This window comes from Anopheles merus, chromosome 2R, assembly GCF_017562075.2.
Source record: "Anopheles merus strain MAF chromosome 2R, AmerM5.1, whole genome shotgun sequence".
Classification (NCBI taxonomy): Eukaryota; Metazoa; Arthropoda; class Insecta; order Diptera; family Culicidae; genus Anopheles; species Anopheles merus.
Genome location: NC_054082.1, coordinates 9,711,578 through 9,732,489, shown reverse-complemented (window position 1 = coordinate 9,732,489; position 20,912 = coordinate 9,711,578). Strand labels below are relative to the sequence as shown.

Genomic DNA, 20,912 nt, shown 5'->3' with positions numbered 1-20,912 from the left:
AAATAATAAAACGCACACAATGAAACTAAATTCATTAAAACCATAGAAAGTTCTGAAAACGATATCTATGCAATGTCACATTCATTTCGTTGAATTCTAGCTACACAGCCTGCATACATCACACAAAAGTGCGCTACACGTACCACAAGATCAGAGACTCGGATTAGGTTTTCGTCAGCATCAGAGAAACCAACATTTTCAATCCCATTATAGTCTGGTCGCGATGACATATGCTCGGAACGCTAGGAACGGCACAGCAAGCCTCCCGCGAATAGCAATAATAATTAATCCTAATGATGATGGAATGGTATTGGAATAATGATTATCATCATTCTTGTGAAATGCCTGCGAATCGCGTTGATCGGGTTGTGCGTTAACCAATTCAGGGGAAATATTGCTCACGCTAGTAGTTCACGGTTTTGTGGCCTCTCCACTGCTGGAAGGTATGCATCAGCATTTCTGCTTCCGAGCAAATGCGATAGAATAAATCATCATGTAAAAAAACATACAAGGCTTCGCTCTGTTGATACTGTCATTGTTATAGTTAAAGCATAAATTGATGACAATGTTCATCATAATGTCATGTCATCTACGGTAAAATGTGTAGTTTTGTTCACTGTTTGATATTCATGCTACTAGAATCATAACATTAAAATGAACTATTTTTCTTATTCCAGCAAATATTCTAGTTTCATTCCTTTTCTTTACTAAATCAAACGTTCAAGTGTATGTGTATAACGACAAAAAAAACCCTCATCGATAGTACCAGTCACCATTTCAAACGCATATTTTAGCCATCGCTTCAGCACCCACTAAAACAACGTCACATCCGTTAGCAGCGCTGAACCTTTGCCATGCCGTTGTGAGTGCCGGCTGCTGCCTAACAGCTTTCCATTCTGCTGTAATTGGCAATCGCCAACCGGTCGTTTACAAACACACTCTCTTTTTTGCTACACCCGTCGTCCAGCTAACGCCACCGTTTGGCCACCTAGGAGAGACACCAACCTTTTTTTTTTTTTTTTTGGTTGGTTGCATGTAGTTTTGGGCCGGGCACACCTGCAACAACCAACTGCCGCCAATGCCTTACCACTCGTCTACAAACAAATGTGCCTAGCATCCCAATTCACGTAGAGACAATTTCTAGGCACTTTGAAAAAAAAACGTGCTCACCAAGGCGACGAACCCTGTTAGTTTCTGTTTCCCGCGCCAGTGTCAATGCAAAATGCAATCGTCCCATCGTGAACAACCAACTCAGAGCTCAGGAAGGGTGCTAATAAAGGGAACACAAAAAGCTTCCCAAAAGCAAACAACTACCAAGGGATCTGCGACAACGGCAGCGACGAACCCAGGCCAATAACAAAAAAAAGGCCCCAACCGCCTGCAGAGCCCGGTCCGAACAAGCCCGACCGACCACTTTCGGGCAAAAGAACCACGTGTGTGTGTGTGTGTGTGTGTGTGTGTGTGTGTGTGTGTGTGTGTGTGTGTTGTGTGTGTGTGTGTGTGTGTGTGTGTGTGTGTGTGTGTGTGTGTGTGTGTGTGTGTGTGTGTGTGTGTGTGTGTGTGTGTGTGTGTGTGTGTGTGTGTGTGTGTGTGTGTGTGTGTGTGTGTGTGTGTGGGTGTGTGTTTACAGTGTGTACTTGCGCGTGCTGTAGTATGCTAACAACCCCTGATGGTGGGAACACAAGCGTCCACGGGTGAAAATTAAAAAAAGGAAAAAAGAAAACCCACACACTCACCTCCCGGACCAGTGAAAACGCACAAATAGGCAACATTGGTCAATAACATCTTCCGCATGTTTTAAGTTAGAGCCGTCGGCGGATTCCCCTGCCGTGCCATGATGTGTGTGTTTGTGTGTATGTTTTTGCTCCATTTCCATCTCTACTCCACTCACCTTTCACTCAAGTTGTGTGTATGTGGTTTGGTGGGGGATTTTTATTTTTTTCATTATTTGCAATATTTTCCACCATATGCCCTTCCACACACACGCACACAGACATCTACTAGCGCGGACAACGCGGACGCTAGCGTTTGCACATTTGGAGTGTTTCCACCACCAAACCCCTCCTCCTCCTCTTTAGCCAACCTGTTTGGGGTTATGCTGTTATTTTCCCTCGCCCCTTTTATACAAACACTCGCGTACAGACGCGCTAAACCGGTGCGCAATTGGTGTTGGTTTGTTTTCTGTCCATTCTTTTTTTTGCTTCCTTTCTGCATTCATCCCTTCTCCCAGGCGCGAGGTTGCGTTCTGCGTGAGGACCACCACACAATTGTGTCGGCAGTGCGGATGCGGTTGCTAATGGAAAATGGAAAATGGGCAATGGAATTAGCCTGTTCCTGTGCAGTGGTGGCCCGGGCTGTGGACCGGTCGGACGTGTACTACATTTAAATTTTACCAACCCGGCCAGGAAGTGGTCGTACCCCTACGCGTGTATGTTCGCTTTGACTAGCAAGTAGCGGCGGTTCGTGAAGAGCGCCCCCATGCAGGTCGGTTGTGGTGCATTTTCACGAACAGCTGCGACTCGAACGACTAGTGTTGCAGCGGATGCATCCAAACACTGCATCCATTTTACCGAGAGGTGTGCAGGCAATGCTCGAAACCAATTCGTTTCATTAGTTTCATAAAGGTTAATTTTCAAACAAAATCTCTCTTCATGGCACATTGAATTATCTTTCTCTCTTACGATACTAAAAAACGCTCGAAACACGAAACATCAACCTCAGCGCAGAAAGTGAAGAAAAAATCAGTTTTGCTTCCTTTCAATCTGACCACGTAGTGCGATACATCCTTACACGATTAAGCACACGAGTTTTTCCACCGTACTAATCCGCACTTGAACTGGTAAAATAAAACAAACTAAATCGCAAATAAATCTAACCCACCAAACACATCCCATAAAAAAAGAAGCAGGACACGACCAGAAAACTTTGTACACAGCGGACTGTACAGCGCACACTTATACGCGCCTTAGAAGCATAAGCACCTAAGTAAAGCTATTGGAGAGCACGTAGAAAAGTTTCCAACGAAAACGAAATTACGCTCGTCCCGGGCGCCGATGGTTTACCCGGGGCGCGGCCACATTCACATATCCGTCTCTTTGCTGTTTCCTGTTGCTATTTACAGCCCGCGTGTACAGGGCGGGATGACGGCGCGCATCGAGAACGGGGAAAAAGCGTACATTTGCCACCAGCAGAAGCAGCTCAGCTTGAACTCGCAAACGACTTTTTGTTCTAATTTTTTCTTTTTTGATTTAGTTTTTTTTCTTTTCTTTTTTCTTTTGCTCGTTTTACATCCTTCCAATAAGACTTTTACTTTCTTCCTTTTTTTCCTGTTGGGAGAGGAAATGAAATCTTTCGCTCCTTTCCGCTGCCTCGCGAAAGCCAACTTTTCATCATTGCCTAAGGGCAAATCGTTCAGGGAGATGGGGCAGGGTGTATGTGTTTGCTTGTGTGTGTGTGTGTGTGTGTGTGTGTGTGTGTGTGTGTGTGTGTGTGTGTGTGTGTGTGTGTGTGTGTGTGTGTGTGTGTGTGTGTGTGTGTGTGCCGGAAGCTCCTCCAGCTGGTACAGTTACCTCAGATCAAAGGAAAGTGGAAATATATTTTTCCACTTGTGTAACCAGAGCCACGGAAAGCCACGGGAGCAACGACAAGGGTGAGAAAAAGCGAAACACACACACACACACACACACACACACACACACACACACCACACACACACACACACACACACACACACACACACACACTCACAAAGAGCTTCGCGAAGCTTTAATGCGATTTAATGCTGGAGACGTGAAACCATAAAAAAAAACACAGAAACCAAACAAACCAAACGATCATGCAGTGTGCCGGTAGCTATTTGAAATTTCTACTCAAAATTTCCAGCGCTTCGGGGTTCGCGGGCCAAATCTCCGGCATTTGCCAAACTCCACCGACTCCAGGCGCGGTTTCTGATACTCCTCTACAACCGAATCCCCCCTCCCCACTTCCTCGCACTCCACACAAAGCCAAAAAAGTTCGAATCAAATCAAAACAACACGGGAAACAAAACACAAAAACCTAACTTTCCACCGCGCAGAGCGTCTTAAATCTTACATCATGATTTCGGTTTCCTCATACCAGCAGCAAAGTGCCAAAGGAATGCCAAGCGCCAAGAATACCGTGCCAGGACGTGTCGAGCATTCGTAAGGAGCCGGCGCTCGAGCATACCGGACGGCGAGCAGGAGGAAAACAAACGAGCAAACAGCACCCCCCCCCCCCCCCCCCCCCAACACACCGAACGCTGTAAATTGAGCTGACCACTGGCGTTTGGGCTTGCGTCCGTTCTTTTGCTGCGGACCGGACAGGGGAAGGAAGCGAAAACTTCCAGCACACACACACATACACAACTAAATCGAATGCACTTCAAACGCAAGCAGTAAATCGAGAGGAAAACCAACATCGTTTCGATGTTCCTGTTGTGCTTCTTGTTTTTTTTGTTTTTAGCTTCACTTTGTTTCTTTATAGCAAATAGGAGCAGAAACTCAAACACGGTGGAAAACCTCCCCTACTAAAGAGCAGCGAAAAACGGTACACACCACAAGCGATTAAAAACACACGTTTTGATGTGACGTAAATTAAATTCTAGCAGCTCGGTTTCGGTTTCCTCCGCGTTGTGCTGCGTCCCCGTTTTGCTAATCAAGGGGGAAAACACTGACCCGCCAAAAACCGCAACACAAGACGGATGGTAATAAGCAAACAGACGGGGAAAGCGTGTGCCGTCTCGCAGCAACAGTGTGCCGGGTGGGGATGGGGGTTCAATGGTGTAATAAAGCTATTGCCAAATTTATGGAAGGTTTCTGGGGGGGGGGAACTCAGCAAAAACACACACAATGATTAGTGAAATATGAAACAGTTTCATTGTGCTAAACGGCCGGTCCGAAGGTTATTGGCTCTTGCTTTTCTGTAGCACTGACTCATAAGGTACAAATGATTCTTTTGTTTTCAAAAATACAGTTTTTTAAGAGCAAAAAAATCACATTCTAACGGCTTTTTGCTTTAACGCTAATCATTCCTTTTCTTTTTATAGTATGTTTGAATGTCCGTTCCAGAGTGTTCACACATATCTAAATAGCATAACATTGCCAAAACATTTCTTTAACTTTCTTCTACAAAGTGACCACCCCTTTTACTAGACAATACCATTGGTTTAGCTTAATGGTTTGTTGTTCGAGAAGCTCTTTGGAGATTATTCCTAACATAATCTCTTAAAGCAATATAGAACAAAAACATATAATATAAAGCCATATATTAATAACCTTCAAGTCACACAAAAATCGACATTTATTTGTGTGTCTTATTGCTGTTTGTAAGCTTTAATTGAATTTTTCCCATAGTTAAATGTATTTTGCCCACTTTGATCACCATTCACACAAAAACTTTCTATCGTAAAAATGCCAAATATTTAATTAAAGCGCTATTTGACCGTACCAGCAAACGCTTCCCGGGGCACACAGGCAGCGCACAATGCAAAATGATAATAAAATTTTGAAAAAGTTATTTTTCCTCCTCCAATACCGTAACAAAAAAAAACAGGCAACAAACAACTATTCGCGCACAATAGTTTTCCCAAAGTTTGTCAACCGAAATTCAATCACCATCGAACAAAGGCACGTGACTGGTGCGCATAGAAAAAAAAAAACACCCGAAAAACCCCTGACACAGCAGCGTACCCCGAGCATCGCTCGCATAGTATGGCATATCCGGCAGCAGCAGGAAAACCCCGCAATAATGAAAAAAAAACCTAAAAAACATTTATCTCGAAAGAAGCGGAAAAACGGAACCCGATCGGGAGAAGAAAAAAAATCTCCTCTCCGCATATCACGATCACCGTCGCTTATCGCTGCCGGCGGACGGTTCGTGTGTCAAAAGCTCGCACGGTGAACCGGTGAAGTGAATCAACCAACCAACCAAAGTTTACTGATTAGTGTAAATTTTACGTTCAAACGAGCTGAAAAATGCACAACTCAACCCGTTAATTCTTTTATTTTTTTTTTCATTCTCCTTCTCCTGTGCGACCCATCATTCGGGATTCTTGTTTATTTTTCCAACCACACCTCTACCCTACCCGACTGCAAATGCTCACATTTTCGTGTTTGGGCGAGAGGTTTTTTTGGATGGAGTTTGATTTTTCTGCCTTTTGCTCCAATTTCCCGCTTTCCCGATTCGATTCTTTTAAAACGCAGTCAAAGTTGAACAAACGAAGTGGCCATTTTTTGCGATACTAAACCGAGCGATGGCTATAGCACGCACACAGCCTTACCGGCCGCTTGTGCTTTTTGGTTGGGGTTTTTTTATTTGTGTGAGAATGCAGTGGAAAGGGTAGAATATTCATAAAACAAATTCGTTATTTTAAATAAAACCTACCCAACACGAACGCTCACACAGTACATAAACTAACATTCCTTTCCCGACTGTGCAATGAAACTGCTGTCCACGATTTGGACTGACAATTTCAAGGGGACGGCGTGGAATGTTTATATTACATTGACAATATTTTATTGGTTTTGGATTATCGGAAAAAAACGAAATAAAACCGACGAACGAAGCGCAGAAATCATTCCAATCGCATTCTAACTATAAAATTAACATCATGTCAAACATTCTAGTTTACAGAACGAGGGTAGTTTTTAAAACTTTTTACTATATATTAGCATTGTTCGACATAAAATGAGAGAAACTTGCAAATGAAAAACATGAACCTTTCTCTCTATCAACCCTTCATCCAATCTTCCCATGAAAAGTATTCAATCGAAGCTCATTTTTATGATTCCATTATCGATTTCCCCTTTCTTTCCCGTGATTTTTCTTTTAAATCTCACTCATTTAAGCCAGCTTTTCCAATTAAAAAGTGAAAACATAAAACCTCAAACCCAGCGTCGCGAGCCCTATAAACGCACATTTCCACATTTTGCCGGACGTGCAAAGTGAAATAGTTCGCCTTTTAATGCGTCGGAACCGAGCGGAAAACGAAAACGCACAGCTGATACAACAGCACACGGTAGGGCACACAGTCGAGGGCGATGAAAGCGTACGATTAGGGAAGGAAACATAATAAAGGGAAATGCGCACCGATCGGTTTTTTTGAAAAACTTGACGACGCATAAAGAAAGATCCACCGAGCGTGTGTTAAGTAACGTGTTTATGGTCGCCGCTTCGTCTACGAAAACCACCTCATCCAATCAGCACAGACACGACCACCTTCTTCCACCCAAAACTCGTGCAGCAGCAGCTGATGATCGGCCAACCGACTCACACAAGCTGCAAATGCAAAAGCTGCTTTTAAAAATCGAGAGCAGACTCTAGCTGAAATCGAAACCCCCCCAATGCAGTCATGCGTAATTTCCTTCAGTCGGGCCGTAATTTCCGTCAATCGCACGGTGGTGGTGGCGAACATCTTCGAAACTCGATCACTCGATAAGAAAAGTGGGCACTACGGTAGGTGAAAAACGAAACCGACCTGTATATGTGCGTTATCGTGCGTTGTGTTTCGATTGCGTGCAACCAAGCGCAAACAAGCTTTTGCTTCACCCAGTCACCCGGACTCAGCGGCTCGCGTATTACCGCACAAACCCCCAGAGAGCAAGATGATCGTGAATTGGCATCGGTCCGGTTGCATCATACCGGCGTTCATCGTGAAACGGCACACGATGCGTTGTTAAAAAATTACGCTAACAAGAGGTGGAAGGAGCTGTGTGGGGCCAAACATATGGGCCAAACTCGGACGGGCGGTGGCCCACGCACAACCCCGAAAGCGGCCAAACGACATGTCACACAGGTGAGTGATTAATGCCATGATGATGGATTTGTGTTTGGGCTTGTACCGATGGATTTGAGCAGCTTGTATCTTCGCGCTTACAAGATGCGTTAAATGGTGTCTCAATGCTGGACAGGTTTGTAAGGTGAACAAAGAGGACATCGAAGCAAGGGGATTGCGACGATCAGAAATACGTTTGTAGGTTGTTATTCATGAAGTAATATTCGCTTGCTAGAGCTTTTTGTGAATAATCTTAACAAGAATTACAGACATCCTTCAGCAATTAAATAAAATGAATGCTTTTCAAGACAAATTTTAGGCTCGAGTATATTCTCTTATTTTGTCATTTCTACTACAGACTAATGTAATGACAGAATGTTTCCCGGTTAGATGAATGATTATCAAAAACAAAGCTCCTCAACTTGTTCAACCTTATCAATGCTTTATCCACTAGTGATGGGAAAAATGAAGTTTTCGTTGAAATCGAATCCGGGTAGTAGGTGCGGAATCAGTTTACGCAATCGATTGCGGAATCAGCTCCAGAATTGGGTCCGAAATCCGCTCCGGTGTTTGAATTGGCTCCGAAATCGGAATCAATTGCAACGTCACCTTGATAATAGGCGTTTGGGTCCTGCGCAGCTACGATTGTATGAAGATTCAATTCATGTATTGTATGAAGATTCAATTCCAGAAATGATTTTGATTTCGATGCCAGTTCCGATTCCGGAGCCGATTATGATTCCAGATTGTGAGAAGTTGGCTGCGGAATCAGCTCTGTAATCGGAATCGTTCCCAGAATCGGAATAGGCTCCGGAATTGATGCCTATTATCCACAATCCATCTCGAGAAACACTAAACGTAATCCCCAAAACCATTCACACGCCAATTCCACAAAGATCTCATTAATCATTTTTGGAAGCGCAAAGTGTCTCCCTCTTTCTATTTAATGTGCTTCTCCTCCAGCGTACGCCTCGTCATCACATTACACTGAACAATGTCTTAAACTTACCTGTTCTTATTGGTGCGTCGGCAAAACAGCAATTCTGCAACTGACACTCCGCGACAGGCGGCGTTTGAATATATAAATCTTTCGGAGGTTTTTTTTTTTGACGACGCTGCACTGCAACGAGCTAGATCAAAGCAGGTACGGTACCTTTAAAATTGACACTTAGGTGGAATTTGATGCGCACGTATCTTCACGTACACAAGCTAAACCAACGTACTCGTTGGAAGCCGGAGAGGAGCTTGTGCATTCACGCCCGGTCACGCTCAAGCTCACAATTCACCTTTTCTTTTACTATTTTAATACTCGAGTATTTCTTGAACCACTTCAGCTTTCCACTTGCAAGAGCTTTACGACGCGTGGGCCTTTTAGGCCAAATTTTCCACTGCACATTTGCCTCTTCGCAATGGCAACAACCAAAAGCAAAAGCCCACCGGCGGGGTAAGGGCTCACACCATTTATAACGCACACTTTAAACGGTACACACACGCACGGGGTCGAATGACGGATTCTAGCGATTGCGAATGATTTCTATGCGTCATCTACTACTTCTCCTTGCACACGTCACCGTCGTCACGCGACCCGAAATTACGCACACCGAACGACCGCAACTGTTGCGCACACAGTCTCAGTGCTCTTTATTCTGGAAATGAAAAAAAAAACAAAGTGGATGTTAAAAATAAAACACCCCAGCAGCACAACTTCCAACGCTGGAACGAAAGAACTGTCACATAATCATGAGTTGCTTTTAAATGGAAAAAGTTTGCGCTTGTCCCAATGTTGGCGAGAGCCCCCGGGGGCGGGTTTTTAGCACGCCGAGATGGGTGTCTCAGCTGACTTAATCAGCGCTGGAATCAACAGCACAAAACCGTGCTGGCCACAGTAAGATACGGACCCTTTTTTTAGGAGCAGGGATCAGGGAGACCGAGCAGCTAAACAAACCAGCAGCGGTGCTAATCGCTTATTGTTGCCCAAAACGTGTCCCAACAGGGAGTTTTAGTTGCTCCGGAAGAGTACTTTAAGGTGATTTCAAATTGGAATTACAGTTTTGTTTCAATTGACTTTGGGATCTTTCCGGAAAATGTGTGATTTATATTTGTCTTTAGAAAGCTCTTCTAGGAAGATCATTAAACATTCGGCAATGAGAGATTAGTTACAAGGTCTTTCCAACCACAATCGATACAGCGTACCAGCCGATTGCACAAAGTCTACTAAATTTGAAAGTAAAATTCTTTGTACAAACCTTTGTTTGGGACAGACATACACACTAATACAAGGCCTTACACATCAGGACAACTTGAATTATTAAAGTTGACCATAAAAGCGCAATTTCATTCCGATTTTCAAGCGATTTTCAGGTTGCGAACAAAATCCAATGTACACCCAATGCATCAACAGCATGACATCATCGCCATTGTGTACCCCCCAGTTTGCTGCAACTCAAGAACACGATGAGCCGGTTGTAGAATACAAACCGATCCATTGCTGGTATGGTGTTGGTATGACTCAAAGAAACAAACTCTTAAAAGCCTAACCCACTCAGCAAACCCTCACACACACACGTTTGTTCCTCTGTGTCGTCTCTCTCTTTCGCTCCTCACCAGCGTCAAACAATCCTTCACTTCTTCGCCACACAAAAACGGAAACATTCAACACTGAATTATTTGTTGTCCTTCCATGGCCTGGCACTTCAAAACCTTCCCAACTACTCGCACACAACGACCCACGGTACACACAGAAGCAGCCGCCTGATTTCCGTTCGCAAAGCTTCTTTCCCCCATTTTGCCTGCAACACCTATCCACCAATAGGCCCAATATTTTTCCCGGTGTCCAATTTCGTCCACCTCACACGCGCCTTTGATAAGGGTCGTTTCGTTTTCCCGGGGCACGCAATACGCACCGAGACACCGAGTTGCGGGCGCGACGGGCTTGCGAGATTTGCAATCTGACGTACCAGGAGGTTGGGGAGGGGGGAATCCTAACCAAACCAAAAAGGTGCCGGATGATGAAATCACTGCAGCAGTGGCAGTGGTTCCAGGATCTTAGCTGCCTGGGACTGCTGGTGCTGCTAGGTGAGCAAAAAGAAAGAGGCTACGAAAACAATCTATCCCAAAAAGGACGATTGAAACGCCTACAACAGAGCGGTTGCAGCATAGCAGACATTATATACACACACACAAACACGCACACAGGTCCCCCCTGGTTTTCTGGTCCTGTCTGCCAAGTACGAAACAACAGACAAAACGAAAAAAAAACGCACAGACCTAACCCAACCCAAACCCAAACGCCTCCACGCCCGCTGCCATCGGTCGGGTGTTGGAATACTTCTCCCGGGAAGCATGAAATAAAACGCACACGAGAATTGCCAGTGTGCTGTGTTCGTGACTAAAGCTGCACAGCTTTAGCTCTATTGCCGGTGGATGAGCCAAATCCTTTTGCCGATGAGTGTGTGCGTGCAAGAGAGACAGAAAGAGGAGGATTTTTTTTTGTTAGTTTGTGTGGGCTGCTTCCCTAACCAAAAACACCCGTATCCCTAATAATATTTGCAAACCTTATCCCCCGTGCCCGGCACAACAAAATTTGCGCACAAAATGAAACAAAAACCATATCGCATAGAGAAGCGCACACACACACGCACACAATAAAAAGGTAGCCACAATCAATCGAGGGCGATGGGGCAAACCAGAAGAGAACAAAAAACACAAACCCAACAGATCGGGCTCTGGTGAAAATTGGACAAGGATTTTTTGGTATGTTTGGTGCAAAAAAAAACGTCCTACCCGAATACCTGGACAGTATAGGTGAGGTGGAAAGGATCGCTTTTTTTCTTCTTCCTCCCTTTTCTTCGGGCGGGAGGGAAAATATGCGAGAAACACCAGCCACACAAAGCCACCGGCAGCGCAGCGGCTGGGCTGGTGGGAAGCGTAATCGCAGGGTTCCGGTTCCGGTGGGTTGTTTTAATTTTCAACGCCCACACACACAACCCGACCGGTCCCCACAATTGGCATGGGAGCTTTTTATGCTTCAATTTCTAATGTTTTTTTGTTTCTGTTTTGCTCAACACAATTCGCACACTTTTGTTTCTTTTGCGCGCACACACACACACCCACACAGATACACATGTACATAGAGATACCCTAAACTAGGCACTGTTAACGAACTTTTGTGATGAAATTATTGTTCCGTTTGACGTAAAAATGGCAGAAAAACCACACACACACACACACACAAAGTCACTGGATTGATGCTGTGGGGTGGTGATTTGTTGTTAGGAGGGGCGCAGCTAGCTGGGGGCTGCTGGCCGATTATTACATCGCTTTATGGTTGCGGCGAGACTGTCCACTTCTGCTGGACATATTTGACCCGTGATCGGATCAAATCACGCTCGCATACGAACACTCACACACACACAAACCCGCTTGGACGTAGTTCCAACCGAGTGGGTAAGCTTTGCGCAACAATTCATGTGCCCTCGCAGCCCAGGCCCAGTGAACGCAACAGCAGCAGCAGCAAAAACGCTGAAGAGCTGAATGGGATGGGGGGGGGGCTGTTGTGAGCGAAGAGTCGCGACGGAGAGACAGACACCGACCCCGAAGGTGATCAACAAGGTAGCAGCAGTTGATCTGAACTGGCCAGCCAACAACAACAACAACAACAACATCTTCGACAACCACCGATGGCGACACGACGTGGGGAAAAGAATGCCCAGCCAGCGAGATTGACGGGAGGGACGGCGTTCGTTCGTGTTCGTGGGGCAAAAGCAAAAAACAAGACAAAAAGCGCAACGCAACCCACCCAGTACACGTACATTGCGAGTGGTACGAAGAAGTACGAATTGCCAACCCGCGGAATTCACCGTGCAACAGCGGAAGGGATGAATTTTGGGGTTAGGGCCTCGCGCTGACCACTAATACACACGCACACAGACACACACAGAGCAACGCACATAGGGTAGGGTGGGAACACAGGAACTTACACTTTTCTTTTCCAACACCGAGCCGATTAGATTAAGCGACACACGATTTCCGCTTCTCCGGGCAGCTAAGAACCGGAAGGGAAAAGTCGTCCCGAGCCGATGCGGGGGGGGGGAGCACAAGGTGCGCTACATACGCAACGACAACCAGGAGGTGGGGGGAAACAGCTTGCGGTACGCAGCACGCACTCACCCCAGTGGTAAAACGCAACACACAAACCGAAAAAAACACACCACCGCGAGCTCGCGTTCGTTCGTCCGTTTATCGCCGCTGTCGATCGTCTTCGACACACCGTGTCCGCACCGGAACGCGTTCCAACACTGAATGAATGCGTGAACACGGCGCGGCATAGCGAACCTGCTGCCCAGCTCCAAAAAACAGCTGCTGCTGAGCCACCCGAATGCCGCCCCAAAACCCGACCCGAGACTGTCGTTGCTCGTGGCCCCGTGGTGTTGTGTGGCCAGTGTGAAATGAACGCAAAATGAACGGTACACGACCGCGGCCGACGACTTCGAGGCACGAAAACCCGAACCCACGAGGCGCGATGAAGCTTTCGCAAACGCCCGAGCAATGAACATCATCGCAGATAAAGGGAGAGAGAGAGAGAATGAGAGAAGAGCGCGTAGTACACGCACATTTTTGCTCTCGGAAGGCGGTTCACCGCGACAGTGGGAATGGGAATTCGTGGGCGACCTGGGGTCCGAATCTTGATTAACCAACCGGTGAGTTTTGTGAAGGCACCTCGGTTGCACAAACCATGCGTTGGATAAGGTGGCTACAAACCCCTCACGCAATCGGCCGCAACAGTAGAGCACGATAACGTTTGATAATCGACCAGTATCGATACAGCTTCCTGTGAAGAAACTACAAAAGCAAACCCGAACCATCACCCACTTTCTTCCCCCCCACACAACTCGTGCTCAAAACGACGAACTCGCCCTCAGGGACGCTCTCAGGCCCTTCACCGAAAAGAGAACACTACTCTTTTCGGAGCGTTGTCGAGTGGCTCTCCGATTGCACCGCGGTGGCTCTGGCAGTATACATTCACAAACAACCACAGCAACAACAACAACAACATTCACAAATAGGAGATTGTTTCTGCCACTGCCTCACATCTCGCGCAAACGTCCTTCGAGAGACATTAAGAAATAAACAGAAGAAAAAATGTCACACCACAAAAATCCCCTTCCCTTTTTCGACTATGGGACGGAGCGGGGATGTAGCGGACGGTAAAGAAAAGTGAAATCGCGTGAAGCGGTTTGGTCAGCCAGTCAGGCCGGCCCCGGTGAGTATCCAATTCGGCAGGAGGATTACACCAGCACACAAAAACAAGCAGATGCGTCTCGAACGAGAATCCCCAAATAAGAAATGAATAACGAAATAAGACGACAATAAACAACAAACAAACTGGAAAAAAGACGCCACAGGAACGTTTTCGTTTAACCGATGGACCGATGCAGCAGAAGTGAAACAGCATTTGCAAAACTAATTTTATGGATTTCAGCCGAACCAGCTCAGGGTCAGCACTCACTGGAAACGTTAATAAGGAAGCGGCGCCCAGCCGTGCGGCAGTAGTTCAGGGTTAAATGTATTCGGTGCGAGAAAATAGAAAACGAAAACCAACAAACACAAAACTGCATTCCTGCGTTGGCAACTTTTTGGAACACGAACAACGGCAAACGATGGTTCAAACAAAACTTGCTACAACCCAAAGCTGGAAAGAGAATTCATTTAACGCACATACATATACTGCTTCGCCTCTTTATATTGTCATTCAAGCGCGCCCAAGCTGGGTAGGGCACATAGTGCCGTGGTAAAGTCTTCGGGTAAGCGCACGATAAGAACTGAGTTCGTATCTCGTTTGGGATGGTATTTCGTGTACGGTTCAAATTTTTATACGGGACTTTTATTGCCACACAGTCACTACTATACTACTAACTAATCTGTCTATTTAAATTAGCTACTGTTTAGTATATGCAGGGGTTACGAACCGAAAAGAAACCTGCGTTTATATCGGATTTCTGCGGAAGTCGAATTTTTCACACCAAAATATACAATACGCTAATTGTCATGTAATTTTTTTGCTTGAGGTGGTATTATGTAGCCTCTGAAATTGTAATATCAAATTATTTTGACTGAAGATCACAATTTTCAGCCTTTTTTTCAATGATCGACGAAAATTACATTTATTTTGTATTTGACAATTGATGGAACAATTTGCTCAAATAACTTAAAAGACTCGCATTTCCCAAATCCGCGTACAAGAGGTACCACGTAGCTCGGAAACTGCGTGTACAAATTTTACCTAAGTTAAATTATTTTTAATTTTTTTTAATAAGTTTTTTTTAATAATTTCCTATCAAACATCATTAACAGAAACAAACTTCAGAGGGATGAAACGCTACGGCAGAAAGGCCTGTCAAACTGCCACCTTTTCCACAAACGAATCAATCCACCATTGATCAATTGCAAAAGCCACCACAAAACGATGCACCCCACACACCGCACCGTTGCGATAAGGACGGAATAGAAACACAAACAAACAAACCGACAAATCACATCCACCACCACCACCCCCCGATGACAATCAAGCGATTCGCGGAAAGCGAAACACAAACGCAGAAAAAAAGAACTGCTACCCTTTTGCATAAACACACGCACACACACGCGGTGCATCGGCAAACGGCTGTACTCCCCTCGTCTCCACTACTGCCCTGCGCGCATCTTGTAACGTAACAGACACCAGCTTTAATTGCCGCCATTGTGCATTCGCTAGTGAGCGAAATTCCCTTTCCAGTATGTGTGTGACACGGGTTTGATAGTGGTATGTGGTCCCCCTTATCGTGCTAACTACCCCCCCAAACTAGTTGGGCAGGAGTTGAACCGGTGGGGCGGAAAGGGTTACACGTGGCCGCTGCTGCTGGCGTGATTTGAAATAGACGCGAATTGTCAGAATACAAACGAACAGCGCGAAGGCGCATGCCGGGTCCGCGAACACGTACCGCTCCAAATAGAGGGGAGCAAACAAACAAAAAAACAACAGAGCAACCACCACCAGGTCGTCTAGCAAGAGCAACAAAAGAAGGCATTTATCGGGAGCGCGAGCATGTGCCTAGGTACGAAACGGTAGCTTGATGCACCATTTGAAGAGAAAAACCCCCGGTCATTGTGCATGCATTCGGTAAGTTTGTAGCTTCGAAAAGCTTCGCTTTATGATTGTCCTATAAAGTAGAATGATTTTGTAGCAAATCTAACACCTGAAACCTGCGCCCCGGAATAGTTTAACTTTTGCATAAAGCGCTGGACAACGCTGTGGAGCCACCAGAAAAGCGGAGGAGAGGTGGACAAAAAGCCAACGACAACACAAAAAACAACACCCTCCCTCCCTAAAACGTTCGCCTTAATCGTAACTTTCAAACCACAATCCAGCACGTACTTCGGGTAGCCGATACATGCGCCCGGGCCACATTGGTAAGCGCGACACTGGGAAGGGGATTAACGTGACGAGGACGGAGTGAGGGAGGGAATCCCGCCAATCGGTCTGCGAAGGTTGTCGCGGGGCGCACGCGGCACACGGCTAACACGGCGCGGCGGGTTTTGCATCGATGTTTGAAAAATCCATTCCAAACGATGACGCCAATGACGACGAGTATAGTGCGTTGTGCTGCCGGCCACGACCGATCGGCAAAGACGGCGACGGTGCAAAGCGGTGGGTTTAAATTGCGCCACCTCAAAGCGAGTTCCATCGTATGACGGCAGCAGAGACTGTGGCCATTTGTCGTAGGATGCTGTCCAAAAAACAAAAAAACAGGGGGAGTGGGGACCATGTTTGGTGACTTTCAAGACCTGTTTCTACCATTCCGACCGGTTTCAATTGGTGGTGGTCAGAATGAGTTTCGTGAAGTATGCCACGTTGCTTCTCATTACTCTGGAGCAGTGGGGGGGGGGGGGGTCGTTAAGTGTTTTTCTAAATTCTCTACACCCGTTAGAGAATTAATCGAATATTGTTCGCGCTTGAGTTCATCCTTCAAACTGCTAATGCACACTGTCAATAAAGCAGTGTTTACCAATAAACGAAATACACCTCCGGCAGCCTGCAATAGCCCACACCCGGCTAGTCGCTAAAATCACGCCACCATAAATAAGCGCTTCAATAAATCAAACTCATCCGGTGCTGCTGGCCGCAACCGGCAACAACCGTGTACGGCCGGAACCGATCGAACGCGTGAAGATAGCACTGCCGTCGTTCATCCAGTCCCTCTGCCGACAACACACGGTGATATAATCGCGAAGATGCATTCGGCTCAACCTTTGACGATTCAAGGTTGAAAAATAAAATCACACCAACCGGGTGGTGGTGATGGTTTGCCTCTTTGTTCCGTTCGCTTTCCAACGTTCGCTCCCAGCGACGACGATTTGCAGCGTAGCACACCCTTCCGCCGCGCGGCCTTCGTTTAACCGTTTGCTGTACAATTATCACCGTACACGTGACCTCGCAACCCCCTCCCCCCCTCCATTCGTTGTCTGTCGCCGGTGGAACCGTCCCGGAAGTGGACAACTGCACCTAACCTGCAGCGCAGCGCAGCGGACGTGTACGTGAACAGAAACGCACCACAAAGGGGATTTTTCGCATCGACGCCTGGTCTGGTCTGGCTTTGTGTGTTTTTGAGTGTGTTGTGTCCCACCTTGAACGCTGTCCAAACGCGATGTTCAAGATGAAGTTCTTTGCACAGAACGGAACAGTTGAAAGCATTCCACTGTAGGTGCGTTGTTTGGATTGTCCATCTGCTGCCACCAGCGGTGATAATTAAAGCCCGACGAATCGTTCCGGTGTGTGCCGGGGTGGCATGTGGGTCAGGTCAAACATTATTATCAGTAACTGGCCGGGTGTCGAATGGGGAATGTTTTTTTTTTCGATTTGCTCTATCGCTTACTGCGCTAAATGATAATGTTGAGATAAAATAACCACAAACACACACATGGGTGGCGAATCCATGCCAATTGAGTCACCTATCGATACTGGAAGCTCCAATCCTCAAGTACCCTCATTTCGATTTGTACCACGTTTGGTCGTGCTTCTGGTTCGGTTTCTTAAAAACTCGTCTGTTGGTAAGCCGCTCACATGCGATCCGTAAATAACATGCGCATTTCAGACCCACGGCAAACGTGCCCACAAGACGGTACACGCCAACTGCCCGGCCAGGCAAGAGAGTCTGGCAAACGAATAAACAAACCCAAACCGCCTGATGCCGCCGTGCGTACGTACGTACCGCCTGGCCTGGTCTGGCCTGCGGGAGGAATACACAGTTCGTGTGTGCTGTTGAGGCGCTTACGTCATTTGCGTGCTCTTGTTTTTTTCCTTCTTTTTGTTGTGCAAAAACACCCACCACTGTAATGGATGTGGCCTCACTGAGCCTCTTATTTCATGGCTGGTTTGGTTCCTTCGGTCGATGTGAAGCCATCGTAAGAATCATTTGGTGCTGGAGTGGGGCTTGGCGGACGAGCAACAGGTTTTAAATGACCACCAAGAATGGCAATGCTTAACCAAACTGACACTGTGCTTGGTTTTCGGTAAAAATCTTCATTTCGTTTTCCTAACCCGCCTTCATAATAAACCTTCCAGTGAAGCCTGCTGCGGACTATAATTCAGGATTATGAGATACCACTCGATCCGGATCAAGCAAACTGCATCGTTTCGGGTTGCAACATCATTCCCGTTCGAGTGTCTTCATGATAATCACGTAACAACGGGGAGGGCCTCCGCTTCTGATGGCCGTGATTGAGTGTTCGCTGGCCCCTTTTCCAGCCCGCCCATATCGGTGCAGAAGGGTCCGACGGTTGGATCGTTCACTTTACATATTGTGAGTAACGATCGTTCGGGTGAAACGCAACGGTATCCCATCGATGACGACGTTCTTGCACACGATGCTGCTGATCGTGATGCAAGTTGCAGGACCCAATAATTGCTGCATTGCACAAAAGGGGCCGCGCAATGGTTGCGCGAAAGTGCAACAAGTGCACCCTGATGCACCGATTCGCCTATTCTTCCCTTCGGATGCAGTTTCTTTCCTGGTTTCGCGCACAGGCGGCACAGGTTTTGAGCGAGCTTTCACGGTGATGCCGGCGTGCCCTTTACCAAACCCGGGAGTGGCAGCCCTCTCGCCGCTTTAGCTCACACATCCGAAAGAAACGGACACCACGGAAGGGGTCCCAATCCGCTACCCTCACACACACACACAGAAAAGAGGAAGGGAACCCCGAAACGGCTGGCACACCATTCGGAAAGTGAAAGTAAATTACCATTTCTCTCCCGCTTCCGACTACCTCCAGCTGAGTCCGACCTCTCGGCCGCTCGTGGGGGAAGGTTAGCCGGTAGAGGAAGCAAAGCACTTTTACTATTCCGGTCTCCTCCGTGCTCGCGGTCGCGATCCCTCACCTGTCTGCCTGTCTCTCGAGTCGTCGTACGGGTCGTGCCTGCGGGACACAAATGGAGACAATCTCACGCCGAAGCTTATCAACAAAACCGGACCCGCGGGGTGCACGGGCTTTCCGGAACCGAAGGCGCATTCACTTCGCACACTGCACTTGCACTTCCCGTTCGGGCACCAGCGATCACGACTGCAGCATCGGGCACACGTGAAATTAGCGACGCAAAACGCGGCCAGCCCCGTGCGAGCGAAACCTGTTTGGCAGCCCCCCCACACGCACGACAACAACGGACACACGCAGCGATTTTGACAATCAGCTGTCTTGCGCAGTAGTACCGAGCGCCGCCACACCACAACAACAGCGCTAGCGCTTTGTGGTGCCTAGTGGTGGGCCGTCGGACGGAGATGTTGGGCAAATTGGGAAAATTATTTTTTTTCGCAAAAATTACGAAAATTACAAAAAAATCATCAAAAATTACGCAAAATTGCTGAAATTCGTTAGAATAAATTACACAAAGCACGGGAAAATTACGAACTACTGGCAAATGTGTCGAATTCCGCTTGAACAGCAAGTTTTTCGCAATTTTCAACGGTCGCATGCGGCGGGAGTCGGAAAAATTCAAATTTCGCGATCGGATTCAAAAATTTGTTTTTGTTTTTTTTTGTTGTTGCAATTTTGACGGTTGGCCGCGACACGTGGTCGAAACGAATTGGCGCGATTTTCGCGCGAAATCGAACGGAAAAGGCGAGCAGCGATCGTGGAAAACGAGTGAGGAGTCCTGTTTTGGCCATCCGAGACGCACATGGGCCTGCGCATGCGTGAATTCCGGATTGGACGAAGCTTCTCGTAGCCTCACGGACGCCTTTAGGGCATGTTCCCAGTCCTATCGGAGGCAAATCCACACCGATCGCATCGTTGTATCCCCGCAGATCCTCCAGAAGTGCCGAGAGCGCCAGATCCCTTCGCACCACCTGTTCATCGCCTTCACGGCGGCGGGAAAGAGCTATGGAACACTTCCCTGGGACGCTGATCTGGCCGTTAGAGGCCACCATGAACGGGGTGCAGTGCAAATCACCCTGCAGTCGGAAGTATCGAGTATCGAGCTGGATGTCGGAACTGTTCGAATTTCAAAGGGGTCATTGAAGCGTGAGGCTAGACAACGACATCCGTGGCGCCTTTACCGGTCTCTCCAATTTTTTGGCTTCGCGGATGACATCGACATCATCGGCAGGACAACAGCGAAGGTGTGCCTCATACACCCGTCTCAAACGCGAAGCGGCAAGAATTGGATTGAGGATCAATGCGACGAAGACAAAGTACCTGTATGCCGGAGACTCAGACCATCTGGGAAGCCGTGTACGGCCGACGGCGACAATCTTGAGGTAGTGAAGGAGTTCTGCTATCTCAGACGGTCGGACAACGACATCAGCAGCGACATCCGGGCTTCACCGACTTATGAGGTCCAGAAGACTTCGAGCCCGCACGAAATGTGAGATATCTCGCAAATTGATTCACCCGGTGGTCTTTTATGGACACGAGTCTTGGACCATCCGAGAGGAGGATGCGCTCTGGGCGTGTTTGAACGACGCATCCTACGGGGCCATCTTTGGCGGTGTGTTCGAGCATGGAGCGTGGAGGAGAAGGATGAACCACGAGCTTGCTGAGCTGTACGGCGAACCGAGCATCCTGACGGTAGCGAAAAACTGGCAGGATA

At 47.2% G+C, this 20,912-nt stretch overlaps 1 protein-coding gene across 6 annotated transcripts in view; it reads right to left on the bottom strand.

Moving 5' to 3' along the window:
* LOC121590582 (furin-like protease 2) overlaps positions 1-19,500 on the bottom strand; it is a 191,814-nt gene extending 172,314 nt beyond the window's left edge. For 3 of the 6 annotated variants that reach the window (XM_041910381.1, XM_041910378.1, XM_041910383.1), the window contains exons 1-2: positions 12,772-13,198; positions 8,802-9,438 (exon numbers count right to left, since the gene is read on the bottom strand). The gene's annotated coding sequence lies outside the window, so the exon portion shown is untranslated. The other 3 variants (XM_041910379.1, XM_041910382.1, XM_041910380.1) reach the window with 3 other exon arrangements.
* Positions 19,501-20,912: the final 1,412 nt, after the last annotated feature.